Consider the following 16,807-nt stretch of genomic DNA (forward strand, 5'->3'; position numbering starts at 1 on the left):
GAGCTGAGTTTCAGCAAGGATGTCATGATTTAAGAAGACTCTCTTACTCAGGCATCCAAAGGCTGCACTCGTGCATTTCAAGTGGTGTTGTATTTCCATGTCAATGTCTGCCTTTGATGAAAGATGGCTTCCAAGATAGGCGAAGTCATCCACATTATCTAGCAAGTCTCTGTTGATTTGAAGGGGGGCGGGAATTGTTTCTCCATTTGGAGAAGGTTGGTAAAGGACTTACATTTTCCTGATGTTTAGGGCTAGGCCAATATTCTTGTAGACTTCCAAGAATACATTAAGAATGGTTTGGAGGTCTGTTTCAGATTGAGCAATGACAGCATTGTCATCCACATACTGGAGCTCCATTATGGATGTTGTCATGGTCTTCGTTTTGGACTTGAGTCTGCTGAGGTTGAAGAGACTTCTGTCCATCCTATACACAATTTCAGTTCCAGGTGGGAGCTTTCTGTCAATGAGGTACATTATGGTGGAGATGAACATAGAAGAAAAAGTTGGAATGATGATGCAATGTTGCTTCACTCCAGTTTTCACCTCAAATGGTTCTGTTTGATTCCCATTGCTGAGAACCTTGCTGAGACATTGTTGTAGAGAAATCTCAGAACACTGATGAACTTGTTTGGGCAGTCAATTTTGGACAGGATTTTCCATAGGGCTTTGTGATTTACAGAATCAAAGGCTTTAGAGAGGTCATAGATTTCATAGATTTCATAGACATCAGGGCTGGAAGGGACCTCGGGAGATCATCGAGTCCAGCCCCCTGCCCAAAGGGCAGGAAGTCAGCTGGGGTCATAGGATCCCAGCAAGATAAGCATCCAATTTACTCTTGAAGGTGTTCAATGAACCACCTCCGATGGCAGACTGTTCCAGACCTTGGGGGCTCAGACAGTAAAGAAATTCTTCCTTATGTCCAGCCTGAAACGGTCTTGCAGGAGCTTATGACCGTTCGACCTAGTCATCCCTTGGGGCGCTGTGGTGAACAAACGTTTCCCCAGATCCTGGTGGTCATGATAAACTTATAGGTGGCCATCAAATCACCCCTGAGCCTACACTTTTCCAGGCTAAAGAGTCCCATGGCTCTCAGCCTATCATCGTAAGGTCTGTTTTCCTGACCTCTGATCATGCACGTGGCTCTCCTCTGGACTCTCTCAAGCTTCTCCACATCCTTTTTGAATTGTGGAGTCCAAAACTGGATGCAGTACACCAGCCGTGGCCTCACCAAGGCCAAGTACAAGGGGAGAATGACGTCCCAGGATTTGCTCGAGAAGCATCTATGGATGCAAGCCAGCGTTTTGGTCGCTTTAATAGCTGCAGCATCGCATTGCAGGCTCATTTTCATCTTGTGGTCAATGATGACCCCCAAGTCTCTTTCTTCTGTAGTGCTATCCAACGTAGCACTGCCGAGCCTATAAGGATGCTGCAGGTTTTTCCTCCCAAGGTGGAGAACCTTGCATTTTTCAGTGTTAAACACCATCAGGTTCTCATCCGCCCATTTGCTGAGCTTGTCCAGGTCAGCCTGAATCACCCGCCTATCTTCTGGCATGGATCCTTTGCCCCAAAGTTTGGTGTCATTGGTGAACTTGGCCAGTCCACTCCTGACTCCAATGTCCACATCATTAATGAAGATGTTGAACAGTGGGGACCCCGCTGGTCACACGGCACCACGATGAGTGACTGCCATCAATTACAACCCTCTGGGTCCGACCACAGAGCCAATTTCCCAGCCAGCGGATCGTGGTGGAGCCAAGGCCACAACTGGCCAGTTTGGCCAAGAGGTGATCATGGGATACCAGATCAAAAGCTTTTTTGAAGTCAAGATATATGACATCAATCTCTTCTCCCTGGTCCAGGTGATAGGTCACCTGGTCGTAGAAGGAAATGAGATTGGTCAAACAAGACCTACCCACAACAAACCCGTGCTGGCCGGTGAGAGAAACCTCCGGGGCAGAATCGTGCTGCTCCGGGCAGTGGTGTCCGCGTTCGGTGCCCCGGGGCCTGGTCAATAAAAGCCAAATAGAAAGGTCAATTTTGCTGATGTAATATGTTATATGTAATGAACTAGGTCTTCCAGAAGTGAGTGCTCCACATTACATGGTCTTTTCTAGTTCTGGGCAAAACATTTGCAAAAGAATGCCATATGTGTGTAGATTCACATGGCTCTTCAAAGTATAAATATGCAGATTCATGATTCATAGATGCTAGGCTCGGAAGGGACCTCAACAGATCATTGAGTCTGACCCCCTGCCTAGGCAGGAAAGAGAGCTGGGGTCAGATGACTCCAACCAAATGCCTATCCAGCCTTCTCTTAAAGATCTCCAAGGTAGGAGACAGCACCACCTCCCTTGGAAGCCCATTCCAAATTTTGGCCACCCTTACCATGAAGAAGTTTTTCCTGATGTCTAGCCTAAATCTGCTGTCTGTCAGTTTGTGACCATTGTTCCTTGTTACCCCAAGAGGCGCCCTGGTGAACAGAGCATCTCCAATCCCTTGCTGTGTCCCCCTAATGAATTTGTAGGTGGCCACAAGATCACCTCTCAGACTTTTCTTGCAGAGGCTGAAAAGCTCCAGGTCTCTCAGTCTCTCCTCATAGGGCTTGTCCTGTAAGCCTCTAACCATATAACTGGCCCTCCTCTGGACCCTTTCATGTCTATCCACATCCTTCTTGAAGTACAGCACCCAAAACTGGATGCAATACTCCAACTGCTGTCTGATCGATGCCACATAGAGGGGATGTATCATCTCCTTGGTTCTATTTGTCTATTTTCATGATAAAGTGCAGTTAGCTTTGCTGATGATTTCATCACACTGATGACTCACATTCATCTTGGAGTCCACTATGACTCCAAGATCCCTTTCCACCATGACTCCAAGATCCCTTTCCGCTTCTGTGCTGCTGAGAGGATCACTTCGCAGCCAGTAGGTATGCTGGATATTTTTGTGCCCTAGGTGCAGTGTACTGTCCACTTTTCTAACCTGTTCAGGTCTGCCTGCACTTGTTCCCTACCCTCTGGAGTGTGCACTTCACCCCACAATTTAGTATCATCCACAAACTTGGCCAGGGTACACTTCACACCCACATCCAAGTCACTGATGAAGATATTGAAGAATACAGGTCCAAGGACCGAACTCTGCAGGACCCCACTACCCACATCCTTCCAGGTCGATACCAACCATTCTCTGGGTGCAACTTCTAAGCCAATTTGCCACCCACCAGACTGTGTAATCATCTAAGTCACAGCCTCTTAATTTATTTATGAGAATAGGATGAATTTCATATCGAAGGCCTTGCTAAAATCCGAGAAAACAACATCCCCATCTACTCCTGCATCTAAGCACTTTGTGACCTTGTCATAAAATGAAACCAGATTGGTCAGGCATGATCTACCTGCTAGGAATCCATGCTGGTTTCCCTGCTTCATTTTTTTCCTTCTGGACTCCCACAAATATAATCCTTCATAATCTTTTCAAAGACCTTTCCAAGGATGGAGCTGAAATTGACAGGCCTATAATTACTCAGATCCTCCTTCCTCCCCTTCTTGAAAATAGGGACCACATTGGCCCTTTTCCAGTCCTCCGGGACCTGACCCAAGCACCATGAGCACTCAAACAGCCATGCCGGTGGTTCTGCTATTACACTGGCCAATTCTTTCAGTACTCTCAGATGCAGCTCATCCAGGCCTGCTGACTTGAACACATCCAGTCCTTCCAAGTGACTCTGCACCAAATCAGCATGGACAGTTGGTGGGCTGGTGTCCCTCTGATGCCCATCTAAGAATCCATTAGGAGACTTATCTTGAGACCTGTTCAGGAACACTGAGGCAAAAAACTCATTGAATAACTCAGCCGTGTGTCCCTGTCTGTCACTAATCACTCCTTGTTCAGTAGGGGTCCTATGCTGCCCTGCACCTTTCTTTTACTCTCTACATACCTAAAAACAGACATTTTGTTGTTTTTAATTTGTGTTGCCAGCCTCAGCTCTGTACTTGCTTTGGCTTTTCTAACTGCCTCCCTGCAAGTGTGGGCCAAGTAGGTATATTCCTCCTCTGTAGCTTTCTTCTGCCTCCACCACCTATATGTCTTCTTTTTTGTGCTTAGGCTCCCCTTGATTTCCCTGTTTAGCCAGGGAAGTTTTTTGGCTCCTTTCCCCCTTTTCCCTCATACTGGGATAGTCTCCCTCTGTGCCTGAAGGATTGCTTCCTTTAGAAACGACCACCCTTCCTGGACTCCCATCTCACCAATACTCTTATTCTGCAGTGCATCATTGACTAGACTCCTAAGAACACTGAAGTTAGCCCTCCTAAAGTCAAGCACTTCCACCCTACTAGTTATCTTACCCACCCTACACCATATGGTGAATGCAATTGATTGGTGGTCACTGTCCCCAAGGTGACCGTGAATCTGCATCTCCCCTACCAGGTCCTCCCCAAAGCCAACACCAAGTCCAGTAAGGCATTCCCCCTAGTGGGACCATATATACCCTGTGTTAGGTGAAGGTCCTGGATACAGGTTAAGAACCTACATGAACAGTTGGATTTGGCTGACTGCTCCTCCCAGCAGATGTCAGGGTAGTTTAGGTCCCCCATTACAACCACACCCCTAGACTGTATGGCCTCTGAGAGCTGCCTCAATAATTCCAAGTCTAACTTTCCCTCTCGGTATGGTGGTCTGTAGCAGACCCCCACCACCAAGTCCCTTTCCCCTTGACCTCCATGTATCCTAACCCACAATGCCTCAACTTTCTTCTCCTCTGATCCCATTTGGATTAGGGTAGATGTATAATGCTCCTTGACAAAGGGATTGTACCAGGCTTGTTGAACCCATTCCAACATGAAGGGAGAGTCAGAAATTTTCCCAGCCACCAGCAAAATTGAGTTGACATGCAAGCTGTGTGAAGCTTCAGTTCATGATTCGATTCAGAGAATTCAGAGGCCGAATCTCCAAATCCAAGTTGAATCAGGAGAAGACAAAAAACCTCTGAATCAATTTGGAGGCTCTGATTTGGAAAAGTTGTGGAGATTCAGAAAGCAGTCTTTCAAGGAAACAGAAACTGAGAAGAGGGAGAACAGGGAGGGGGAAGACTGACATCTCTAGCTGGCCAGTGACTGTGATCTTTCCCTGAGTCCCCTTCCAATCACAGTGCTCTGGAGGAGGGATGTAGAAACAGCATATAAGCCTCTGTCTGCAGGCTTTCTGTGCCTTTTGTGAGCTGTTTCTGCTTGAGCAACAGTGTCTGAAAGGTACTGGACTGGCTTGGCTTCCTACCTAGTCAGTCTCCTGCTACTTTTTGCTCTTGGAAAGGATTGCATGTATCTTACTAACTAGAATCTCTGTACTTATTCCTGTCCAATCCATTTCTTTCAATTTACATTTGTTCTTGGGGGGGGCAGGTTCCAACACTTTTTAAAAACAAAATTGTGTTTTCCCTGCCAGTGTGATCCATCACTGTGCAGGGAAGCACATACATTACACACACACACACACATCATAGATTTCATAGACATTAGACATTAGGGCTGGAAGGGACCTCAGAAGATCATCGAGTCCAGCCCCCCTGCCCGAAAGGCAAGAAGTCAGTTGGGGTCATAGGATCCCAGCATGATAAGCATCAAATTTACTCTTGAAGGTGTTCAATGCAGGTGCTTAAACTACCTCCAATGGCAGCCTGTTCCAGACCTTGGGGGCTCGGACAGTAAAGAAATTCTTCCTTATGTCAGCCTGAAATGGTCTTGCAATAGTTTATAACCGTTCGACCTAGTCATCCCTTGGGGCACTCTGGTGAACACATGTTCCCCCAGATACTGATGGTCACCCCTGATAAACTTATAGGTGGCCATCAGATCACCCCTGAGCCTACACTTTTCCAGGCTAAAGAGCCCCATGGCTCTCAGCCTGTTATCATAAGATCTGTTTTCCTGATCTCTGATCATGCGCATGGCTCTTCTCTGGACTCTCTCAAGTTTCTCCACATCCTTCTTGAATTGTGGAGCCCAAAACTGGATGCAGTACTTCAGCTGCGGCCTCACCAAGGCCAAGTAGAAGGGGAGAATGATGTCCCAGGATTTGCTTGAGAAGCATCTATGGATGCAAGCAAGCATTTTGCTTGCTTTACTAGCCCCAGCATCTCATTGCAGGCTCATGTTCATCTTGTCATCAATGAACCCTGAAGTCTCTTTCTTCTGTACTGCTAGCCAGTGTAGCAAGAACAAGTCAGATATTATTACAACACAGAAGTCAGACATTCATAGAAGAAGATGAGATTATATATAGTTATTAATATTATTAGTTATAGTTACATACAGACTAAAGACAACACAGAAAAAAAGTCAGATAGATTCAAATTAACACAACACAGAAGTCAGAGAGTCATAGTAGAAGAAGAAGAGATTATTTTGAGGAGGCAGCACCCCCCTGCCCTTCTTCCTTCTCAGCCTCGCACCAGTGGGAGCATGCCCAAAGGGAAATCCCCTGTTCATTCCAAGCCCCCATCCCTCAAAGCAGAGGCAGGCCACCCTGGATTGGTGGGGGAAAGCTATAGACAAAGGGGGGCGTGTTCCGAAGGCAAGCAAGGTCACCCAGAGCACTGGGGAAATGCTTGCTGTGAATGGTCAGCCCTTCTCCTTAGTTGAGTGAGCAGGGTTCAGGAGGCTTATGGTGCTTTTGGCCCCATCCTACTAAGTGCCCACATGAACCACCTTTAGGAGGACAGTAGTGCCCTCCCTGTATGAGGCATGCAGGGAGTACTTAAGGGAGGAGCTGCACAAGACATGGCCACAGGTAGCCTTGCAGTTCACCTCCTACATCTGGAGCAGCCAGGAGATCACGCCTAGCTCTTCCTCACAGGGCACTGGTGCAATCAGTCAGGCCGTTGGTGGGCTCTCCTTCAAGCCAAGGTTATGGATAAGTCTCACATGGCAACAGAGATCATGGGGGGCCATGAACTGCTTGGTGCAGGGGTGGTTCATAGTGAGGGACCTTAAGAACCAAATGGAGAAGTTCCAGGGAATCACTGTTCCTGGCTGGGGCAAGCCGCTGTCACCAGGCATGCAGGCACTGGTGAGGTGGCTGAAGGAGGGCATCTGGATCTCTTGCAGTCCAGTATGGTCCACAGAACCTGAAGGTGAAGGGGAGCATGTGCACTGGTAGCACCAAACCCCTCGATCACTGGATGCAAGTGCTGGTCAACAGTCAGGGAGGCAGAACAGCAGAGGCAAGGGGATGTGGAAGACAGGGATCCACTTTCCTGTGCCAACACTTCCAGCACCAGCACTAGCCAGTCTCCTCCATGACAGCCACTCCCAATGTGGGCCAAGGACATGGCTTCAATGCTGGGGTCCAGATGCACCAAACCCCAGCCTCAGACAGGTAGCACTGATGCTTCAGTGGCTACGTATCTCACCAAAGATGTGGAGCCACTGCTGTGCAACCCTTTGGCCTACTGGGCAAACCACAGCCAGACGTGGCAAGATCTGGCCATGGTTGCCCGGGAACACCTACCCTCTCCACCAACCAGTGTTCTGAGTGAGATGGTGTTCAGCATTTCGGGGGATGTTGTGACATCCTACAGCACCTGCTTGGATCCTGGTTTGGTGGAGCAGCTGGTGTTCCTGAAGGTGAACCTCCTGCTGCTGGGGTTCCCCAAGCTCCACCTGCATATAAAGTGAATGCCACACTCCTCACTCCCTCTGCACCTATTTCCATTTTACTTTTTTAACCAGTTAATGCCCCATTCTCAGAGCTTGAGGAGGCACTCACTGCATCACCAGTCAGCAGGGGAAAAACATCTCCCAATTGAACTCCCATCCCAGAATGAACTTGGAGATATGGGCTGTGGTATGGGGAAGAAGGATGCCCCAGGTCCTGGGCATGACCACTAAAACTGCATTCTGACAGAGTTGGGGTGGCCTGATGGGACTGCTGGCAGTGTAACAGCCCCAGGAAATGCCAGAAGCAAGGATCCCCCTGGTGAAAGGTGGGTAAGAGGTGCCATAACCCCCAGCTACCACATGCATGAACACAGTCCAGGCTGGGGAAAGCCCAAACCCATCTCATCTCTGGCTGAGGCTGAGGCTGAGGCTGAGGTCTGAGGCTTTCTGGTTGCAGTGGAGTTGTGAGGCTCCAGGTTAGCTCAGCTTAGCTGCCTGAGATGCCAGATTTTGGGTTTGAAAAACCCTTTGTCAAGCTGAGAAAGCACCTGCAGTTTATGTGTGTGCTGTTCCTGGATGGAAGGAATAGTAAAGAATCCAGAGGCTGGCACGCAATGCAGGCAAGAAAGCCAGTCAGTGAAAATGGAAATGGAGGTGTCAGGGGATGAGGGACAGGCTGAGAGGGCAGGTGGAAGGTGGATATAGCAGCACAGGTAAAAGTGCAGAGCCAAGCCTATGAACTTCACTTCTTCAGCCTCCTAGGTACAGAAACTCATGGACTCAATATAGACAGTGGAATTCTGACAAATCACAACCTGCTGGACATCTGACTCCCCAGGTACCTCTCCACTTTTACCTGTGCTGCTACATCTCCCTCCCCCCCCACCTCAGCCTGTCCCTCACCCCCTGATGCCTCCATTTCCATTTTCACTGACTGGCTTTCTTGCTTGCATTGCATGCCAGCCTCTGGCTTCTTTACTATTTCTTCCATCCAAGAACAGAACACACACACATCAAATGCAGGTGCTTACTCAGCCTGATGAAGGATTTTTCAACCCGAAAGCTTGCTAAGATATATTTCTCTAACCATTCAGTTGGTCTGCTAAAAGATACTAGATTGACCCAAAGGACCATGTCTGCCAGTGCCATATCCTTAGACCAACACCTCTAGCACCTGTCCCCAGTCAGATGATTGAAGGGCCCTGGTCACATCTAAGCCCCAGGGCTGGGGCTAGCAGGGAGAGTTCACTGGCAACTGCTGAAGAAGGAGCTCCTGCAGGAGAGTAAAGAAAGATTCTGTGACAGTTTGGCTGCCTGAGATGCTGCTGGTGCTACTTTGCTGCTCACTAAGTTATTACTTTACCTGTTGTTATTTAAAGTGATGGACTGGACTGATGATGTAGGGGAGAAGAAGACCTCATCAGGGCACACTACTGTGTCATATAGAGGCCCCAGCACCAGTGAGGGCGCGACTTAACACACACACAGTATCACCCCAGTCATGAGTTTTGCTTGCCACCAGCCTGAGGTGCAGTTTCCCAGAAAACCCTCCACCTATCTCCTTGAAAGCTGGCTGGCTCCATAGCCTCAGCAGGACCTAGGATGCCTGCAGTTTTCATCCTGCTGCGCCTGAACACACACGACGCAAGTTTTGCTTGTCAGCAGCTTGAGGTACAGTTTCCCAGAAACCCCTGTACATATCTCCTTGAAACTTGGCAAGGTTTATGCCCTCAAAATGGGCTACCATCCCTGTATTTTTTATCAAAATCAGGCAAAAAAATGACAGTTATAGGTATTTCAGTGACTCCCCATTATGGTCTATGGCTGAATCTCTCCGAATCAGCACCGAAACTTCCAAAGCTGATTCAACCTAATCAATTCAAGACAGTGATCTGAATCTCCGAATCGAATCAGTGTCCTCCAAATCAGCCAAATCCGAATCCTAGTTGAATACTTCCCTATTCCTACAGGCCTAGTTGGCATATACTTATTACCAGCACATTCTTCACAGTTCAGATATTCCAACACACAAACTATTGCGACATACAACAACTCAGCCTTGTTGGTGAAAAGAACCATAAACCTTTTGAAGGTGCTTTCATATTTTCTCAGTAATAACAAAATATTAAAGCACACATAATATAGTAATGGGCAATGACTCTAGCACTAAGCAGAAGGATCCTACAAGAGCAGAGGGAAATATTAATAAGAGATAGCGCAGACATCAGGTGAAGTGACATATTCATCGGAGCCCTGACCCAGCTTGTTTTTATAGACATCAACAGCGAGACAAACTTGACTATTATATGTAACTTTGATAATACATAATTAGTCAGTGATTTAACAACCAGTGAAAAAAATGACAGTAATCATGAGGGGATGAGAATAAAATACCACAGAAAGCAGATGAATTAGCTGAAACGCCCAGCAATTTTTGAACAGTCTCTTTGGGTAGTTTGTCAGCCTAACAATGGAAGTAATTTTACAAATAGAAGCAGTACATAAATTGACAATAGCACTGATTGACATCTTTGATCCAAACTACAGAAAAATTTTCATGAATTTGACATACAGAACTTTCTTAAATATTTCAAAACTTAAATTACTACTCTGAGCACTCTTTAAAATACAGTCAGAAGGATTTGAACACCATCTACATAGCCTTGGGTTCAATGAACTGTGAGATGGCCAAGATTACTTCACTTGTGATTTCAAGGGAAAGTCAAACCTATTTCTTCAAGGGAAGCTTCTCCTTAAATGCTCCACAAACTGGATGCAGTCAAGAATATCTTAACAATAGTGAAAATCTAGTCAATCCTATTGAAATATATAGGAGCTTTGCCATCCACTTCAGTTGAATACATACCTGAATAATTAAAATGAGTGGAATTAATTTTCTGGTGGAATGAAAGCTTTAAAATTGGTCTTAAGAGGTAGTTATTGTGATTACTTAGTAATTACTAAAACAGGTTATATAAATATAGCCACAGGCAGAAGAAAGTAAAATCAGTAATATATGGAAAATGTAAATCTTTTGGGGCATTTTTTTGCTGTTGTATTATGAAAAATGTTAAAAATCTTTACTTTCCAGTATGATTCCTTTCCATATATTTCATACTGGTAAAGGGTATTGCTTAATAGTAATTTATACAGTGGTCAAAGATTATTTTAATATGACATCTATGCCTGTCTGTCCATACCATCATCTGGCAATCATACACATTCAACAGAAATAGCAAAGTCCCTCGTGGATTTCATGAAATCTCTAACACTTCTCCCTGTTTGGCATAAAAAAATTCTGGTTGGGGTAGGGTTTAGGGTTTATATTATTTGGTCTAAAAAACTGAAGGAAAAGCAAAGATACTGATCTATGTAAATATGTTGTATAGTGTTGGTATTTTTGCTGATTCATGTAATATAATCCATTATTAGTTACAGTCATTGATGTTTACATGCATTTTGACGTCCATTCCTACCAATAATCTTGAAAGCTTTCTCCCTATGTGTTTTCCCATGCCCTTTTATCATTCTCATCACTTTTGTCTGAACCACCTCTAGTTCTACAAAAAGGAAATGCAATCAAGAAGTGTTAACTGAAAGCTCAAATTGAACTGACCCTGTTGCATACATACTTAAACATGCTTCCTAATATAATTCTAATATTTTAAAATAAATAATATATAATACACATCTGGAATTTTTATACAACTTCACATCCAGTAAGTCACAGAATAGTATTTTGAATCTTTAAGCATAGTTTGTTTTTCTCAATGATATCTACTAAAGAATTCAAGTATGGAGAAACTCAGTTCATTCATAAAGGAATGAAGTTTCAAAGATGGTAAAGCAGTCCAGGGTAATAGTCTCAGGATTTTCAAAGATTATATAGTAATAATCATAGGGTTTTTAAGGTCTACAGTTGCAGATGTTTCCCTCCTAGAGAAATGATCCAGAATGTGAAACAATCCTGAGTTTGACATAGTTTAAGGTTTGCGGTTGCCCAATGTTCAGAGGCTCACCAGTTTTGATTCAGTCGTAAAATTAACATTTTTTTCATTTTGCTGCACATAAATGTTCACAAAAATAATATTACTTATTTGGTTTTCTTCCAGGTATGCTTGCTTTTAACTGGTTTGATCTTAACTTCGAAGTGTTAACATTTGAAAATAATAAAGCAATATAAAAACCATCACTTTCTTTTAGCACAGAAGAATAAATATTAATAGAACAAGAAAAAGAATATCATCCTGAAAATTGCACTGTCTCCTTCTCTCTGTGAGCCACTTACCCATTTTTTCAATCAATTCCTTTTTTCTAGCTTTCTGCTACGGTTTTAAAGAAAACTTACACACATACACATTTACTGAAAAAAATATAATCTAAATATTAATTGGAACAAAAGTTTTGAAGGATCTCAAATATTAAAGAAGCAAGCCAAAAATTACCACATCAGGTAAATAAATACTGTTGTGTGTGCTCATTATACAGAAAGAGAGAACTGAATCAGAGATGTTAAAACATTTTCTTGTGGTAAAAGAAAACGTCTCTGGTCAAAGGTAAGGAAGTAAGTGGGCATCACCACATGCATCTACCCTAAAGTAAGTTGCTTCATCAATATGCTGACATACAATGGAATCCTCCAGCTACAGGGCGAATATACATTTTAAAATTAACAGTTTTGTACATTTCGTAATTTCATGTAGAGCAACATTTGATGCAGTTTGTAGAATCAGTGCCTTGCAAATAAGTCAAGTGTGGATTTTATTTGTCCTTCCCTCCTCTCCACATAATACATCCATGGACCCAATGATTACTCTGACAGAGAGAAACTTTCTAATTAAGGAGACAAAAAGAAAATTGCTCCTAAAACTACACACAAGACAAAAAACAGAGGATAAAAATACCGTTGAGAGAAGAATAGGTGATATGGCTATGCAAGCCTGAAGTAAAATTTAATGTTTAAAAGTGTGTTTCATATCAGTAGGCTTTAAACATGAATGGCACGTGCCCCCAGCGGCTGGAGGGGCATGGCTGTGCTGGTGGTGGCAGGAGCCCAGTGGTGGGGAGCGGGAACCTCTCATAGATGCTGCCGGTACTGTTGGCAGCAGGGGAAGGGGGGTGGCAAGCGCTGACCATGGTTTGGCAGCCACCCACAGGTGCTGCCAACAGTGTCAGTGGTACCTTTTTACAGGGAGTGCACTGCCATGTGTTGCAGGTGCACGTGCACCCACATGCACCCCCTATGCATCACCCTTGGCTTTAAAGTTACTTTTTTGAATCAAGATGAAGATTTCAAATTAGAGAGCCCAATTCCAAAACAGAAAGAGAATGCCTCATTTCTGATTAAATGGATTCTAAGTTTACATTTATGTTACACTTTTCCTGACTGATAAGTTAAACCTGATTTAACTAAGATTCTTTGCTTCAAAGTGCACCTGACTCCCATTAGGTGTGTCTACACAAGACACTGACTGCACAGTAGCTCAATACTACTGAACAGTAGCGTCACATGGCAAAAACCATGATGCAATGCTACTGCACAATAGTATTATGTTACTATGCAGTAGCATCACAAAAAAGGTGTTCACCAGAACTACTGCACAGTAACTTAGGTTACTGTGCATTTATTTAGTACTTGTTTAAAAAGTACTAAATAAATGTGCAGCAATAGTAACTGCAGCCACTATGTCTGATAACCTTGGAGTGAGCCACTACAAAGCTGAGTATGTGAAACTTGTAAACTATAACAAACATGGGTAAAGCCAAAAAGTTTCATATTGCAGAAAGAGCTGGTGTTTCAGATATGCCAAGAGCTTGGGGACAGGAAATCACAACTTCAGCAAACAAACAACATTAACCTTTCACCAGTCACTCCCTGTATTCTAAAAATGGTCCACTTCTAAGAAACATTGTGTCAGCAGAACATCACTGTCTGGCTCCTTGACCCCAGTTCCAACCTGATGCTCTACAGGAATCCAAAAAACAGCAAAAACTCAGGAGTTCATTACCTGTCTGATACCTTAAGGATCTTCATTCTTTTCTCAAATTTGTTAGCTGGAAGGCTAGGCTTTTTATATTCTTTAATTTTAGGGTCTGAAAATGTGGCCAGATACACACTTCATATGTGTTTGAACACCTAAGTCTATGCAGGAAAGGCAGTAAGAAAGTTCCCCAAGTCTAGTAGCTATCTATATTGTCTTACAGATTTCTTCATTACAGGTTGTTCTGTGTTTAAGCCTTCGAAGAAATGAGATTGTCATCTGCAATGTCTAGTAATAATAGTTATCAAAGTTCTGCATGTCAGGAGTGTTCTCTTTCAAGGCTGTACTATAATACTTATTTGCCGGGGGGGAGAGGAGGAAGCAAGCATTAGTCACCATTCAAGAATAGAATTCTAAGAAGGAAGTGTTATAATTGGGTCTGAGGTTGGAGTTTAGACATGACACAGCTTGGTTTTAGTATTAGATCCATGTCCACCTTTGTGCAAGCAAAAAATAAATACAGAAAATTCTGTATTCAGCATTTATAACTAAGTGAACATCTTAGAATCCCCTTTAAAATGTAAAAATATTTATTATCTTCACTACTCATTTGATCATTTTAACTTTTCAGATTATTTCGTGTCAATCCAATATTACTATTTTCATTTTTATTAGACTGTGGCAGTGCTTCCCTTTTACTTTAGTTTAATATTATTAATAAACTAGATTATCTTTGGTGATAAGTTTTCTTGTTTTAAGTGTTCCAGTGAAATGTTTTAATGTGATCAATTCAGTGGGGCTTTTCAAAAGTGCCCAGCACCCACTGGGATGTCATTTCTTTCAATAAGCAACATGGGTTCAGGCGTTTGTGATATGTAGGTGCATACCAGCTAATCAGCCTAAAATCTTGACCAGTTTCCCCATTAGCTTTTGGTTCTTGTGTCTAGTACAGGATTAAGTATCATTAAAATAGAATTAAGTATATTTGAAAGACAATATCTCTTTATGTGTTTTCCCCTAAGTGGAACACTGTTTCCCTTCTAGTGTGAGGGAGAGAGACACATGCAGCCATAGTGTGGGTTATATGGCTTCCCTACAGGGGCTGCCTTACATTTTTTACTATCCTCCTAGTGCAGTCTTCTAGTCCTCTCTAATGGGTATGAAGGACCAAGAGCCTACGATCACATCTGGGGCCACAGCTTTTCCTACTGTTGTTTCAAGAAAATAACCAAGAATTTCTTCCAACCTTCCAGCCTGAAGCTCCTACAGGCGGCCTCAAGCCCCAACCAAAATTGTACGGTCTCAAAATGTATCCACTTGCTTTACCCTTCCACAGGATCCCTTCTTGTCCCTTGCCTACATTGAGACCTCTCACGAACCCCATCTCAGGAATTTTTACAGCACGCACTCTCATACAAAGGCCTGCCTGCCTTTCCCTATTTGGGGAGAATCTTTTTCTTTGCTTTGCCTTAACCATGGTGTATCAACACAGTGCTGCCACCTCTTATGATTTTATTTTTTTAGCTCATGGAGTCAAATGAATAAATGAGAATCTTGGCTTCCATTTTTCAGGTAAGTCTCTTGCACTCATGGTAGCAGAGAAAAGGCTTTATAAGTTAATTATATGCACCCTGAAGTCTCAGAGGGTACATGTGCAGTTTACTGCAAAGTAGACTAATTAACTCAGTAATAAAGTGTCACCATCTACACATGCTACAGTATTGGGGTGCAATAAACTAAATAACTCCACCATAAGATAGTACTATCAGAGACAGTACTATCTTACAGCAGAAAAATGAACTGCAATTCAATGCTTGTGTAGACTGTGACCGTGGATGGAAATTTCAGCCATTCAGCCCAGGAAGCAGGGGACCAGACCCATGCCTGCCACCTAGCCACACATCTCTGCACATTCAGCACTCTCATGCCCCAGCCAGCTGACCAACGCCAGCACCCACAGCCCGGGGCTGACCCCCTGAGCCTGCTATCAACCTGGACCTGCTCCGCCCCATGTCAAAGTGCTACTGTCCCAGGCACATGTGTAGATGCTGTGCCCAGGAGCAGTGCACTCAAAGTGCTCCAGAGTTTATTGCATCCAGAAACAAGAAAGCAAATAAAATGCAACCTGACATACAATTTTCTAAATTCCATCTGTATCCAGACTTATGGTTTTCAGAAGCTTCATTCATTATTTTGAATGCTTGGAACTGGCACTAAAGACTGAACTGACCAGACTGGTTGTATTAGAGAGTCCTGCAATCACCTGATCTCCATCACATGCTCTCTCAGCTACAAATCCCATTATTCCCTCCAGAATACATCCTCCCTAAAAACCCCTATTGTGATCTAGTTTTTAAAAAGCCAGTGTACTGCTTTGTTTCATCATTTTTGTCTTTGGAATAGTTAATTGGCTTGTTCCAGTTATTCCACTAAGACAGTGATTCATCCAGCACATGAGGCTATCTGGAAGTAGGAGAAATATGTGGAAGCAAATGTATGTAAGAACTTTTTTTTTTAGTTTCTTATTTTCTCTTGAGGATCTCACATACTTTGAGCTTTTTTTCTAGCAAAATCCTCTTTATGGCCACATCCAGAGGAGCATGGCCATCTGGTTTGTGGTACTGCAGATGCATACTGCACATTCAGCTGTTCTGCACGCTACAAAGGAGCAGCAGGGCAAGAAGAGGGGCCTGAATGTAGGTAGTTGGAAAAAAGCTCAGGCTTGAAGAAAAGCCCATGCAAAAAAAAGGTGGAGCAGCACATGCAGGGGGCAGCATGCACCACTCAAAACCAGAGCCTGGCCAGCCGGAGCTGTGCTGCAACTGCCGGCCAGACTCCAAGCAGCAGGATTGCTTCTGCTGCAGCCCCAGGAGGACCCCAGGACCCCAGATAAGGCTGCTGGGGCCAACCCAGCACTGGCCCCATCCTCACCTACCCCACCCAGAGTAACCTGCCACACACCAGAGCACATGTGGCACAGGTGTTCCCCATTAACAACTAGAGGTAGCACACTGCCTCTAGTTGGTTCACTGCCTCTAGTTGTCCCCAAAGAACCAAATCTACAGGCTCATCTGAATGCAACCTACTTGCTTTTCTTCTGCAAAATAATTATTCCAGGCACTTCTTAAACTTAATAGCTGAGTATAACTTAAAGTTGGATTTCTCTTTTTAAGT

The sequence above is a fragment of the Crocodylus siamensis genome, chromosome 1, assembly GCF_052110815.1.
Source record: "Crocodylus siamensis isolate JL-2025a chromosome 1, ASM5211081v1, whole genome shotgun sequence".
NCBI classification, from domain to species: Eukaryota; Metazoa; Chordata; order Crocodylia; family Crocodylidae; genus Crocodylus; species Crocodylus siamensis.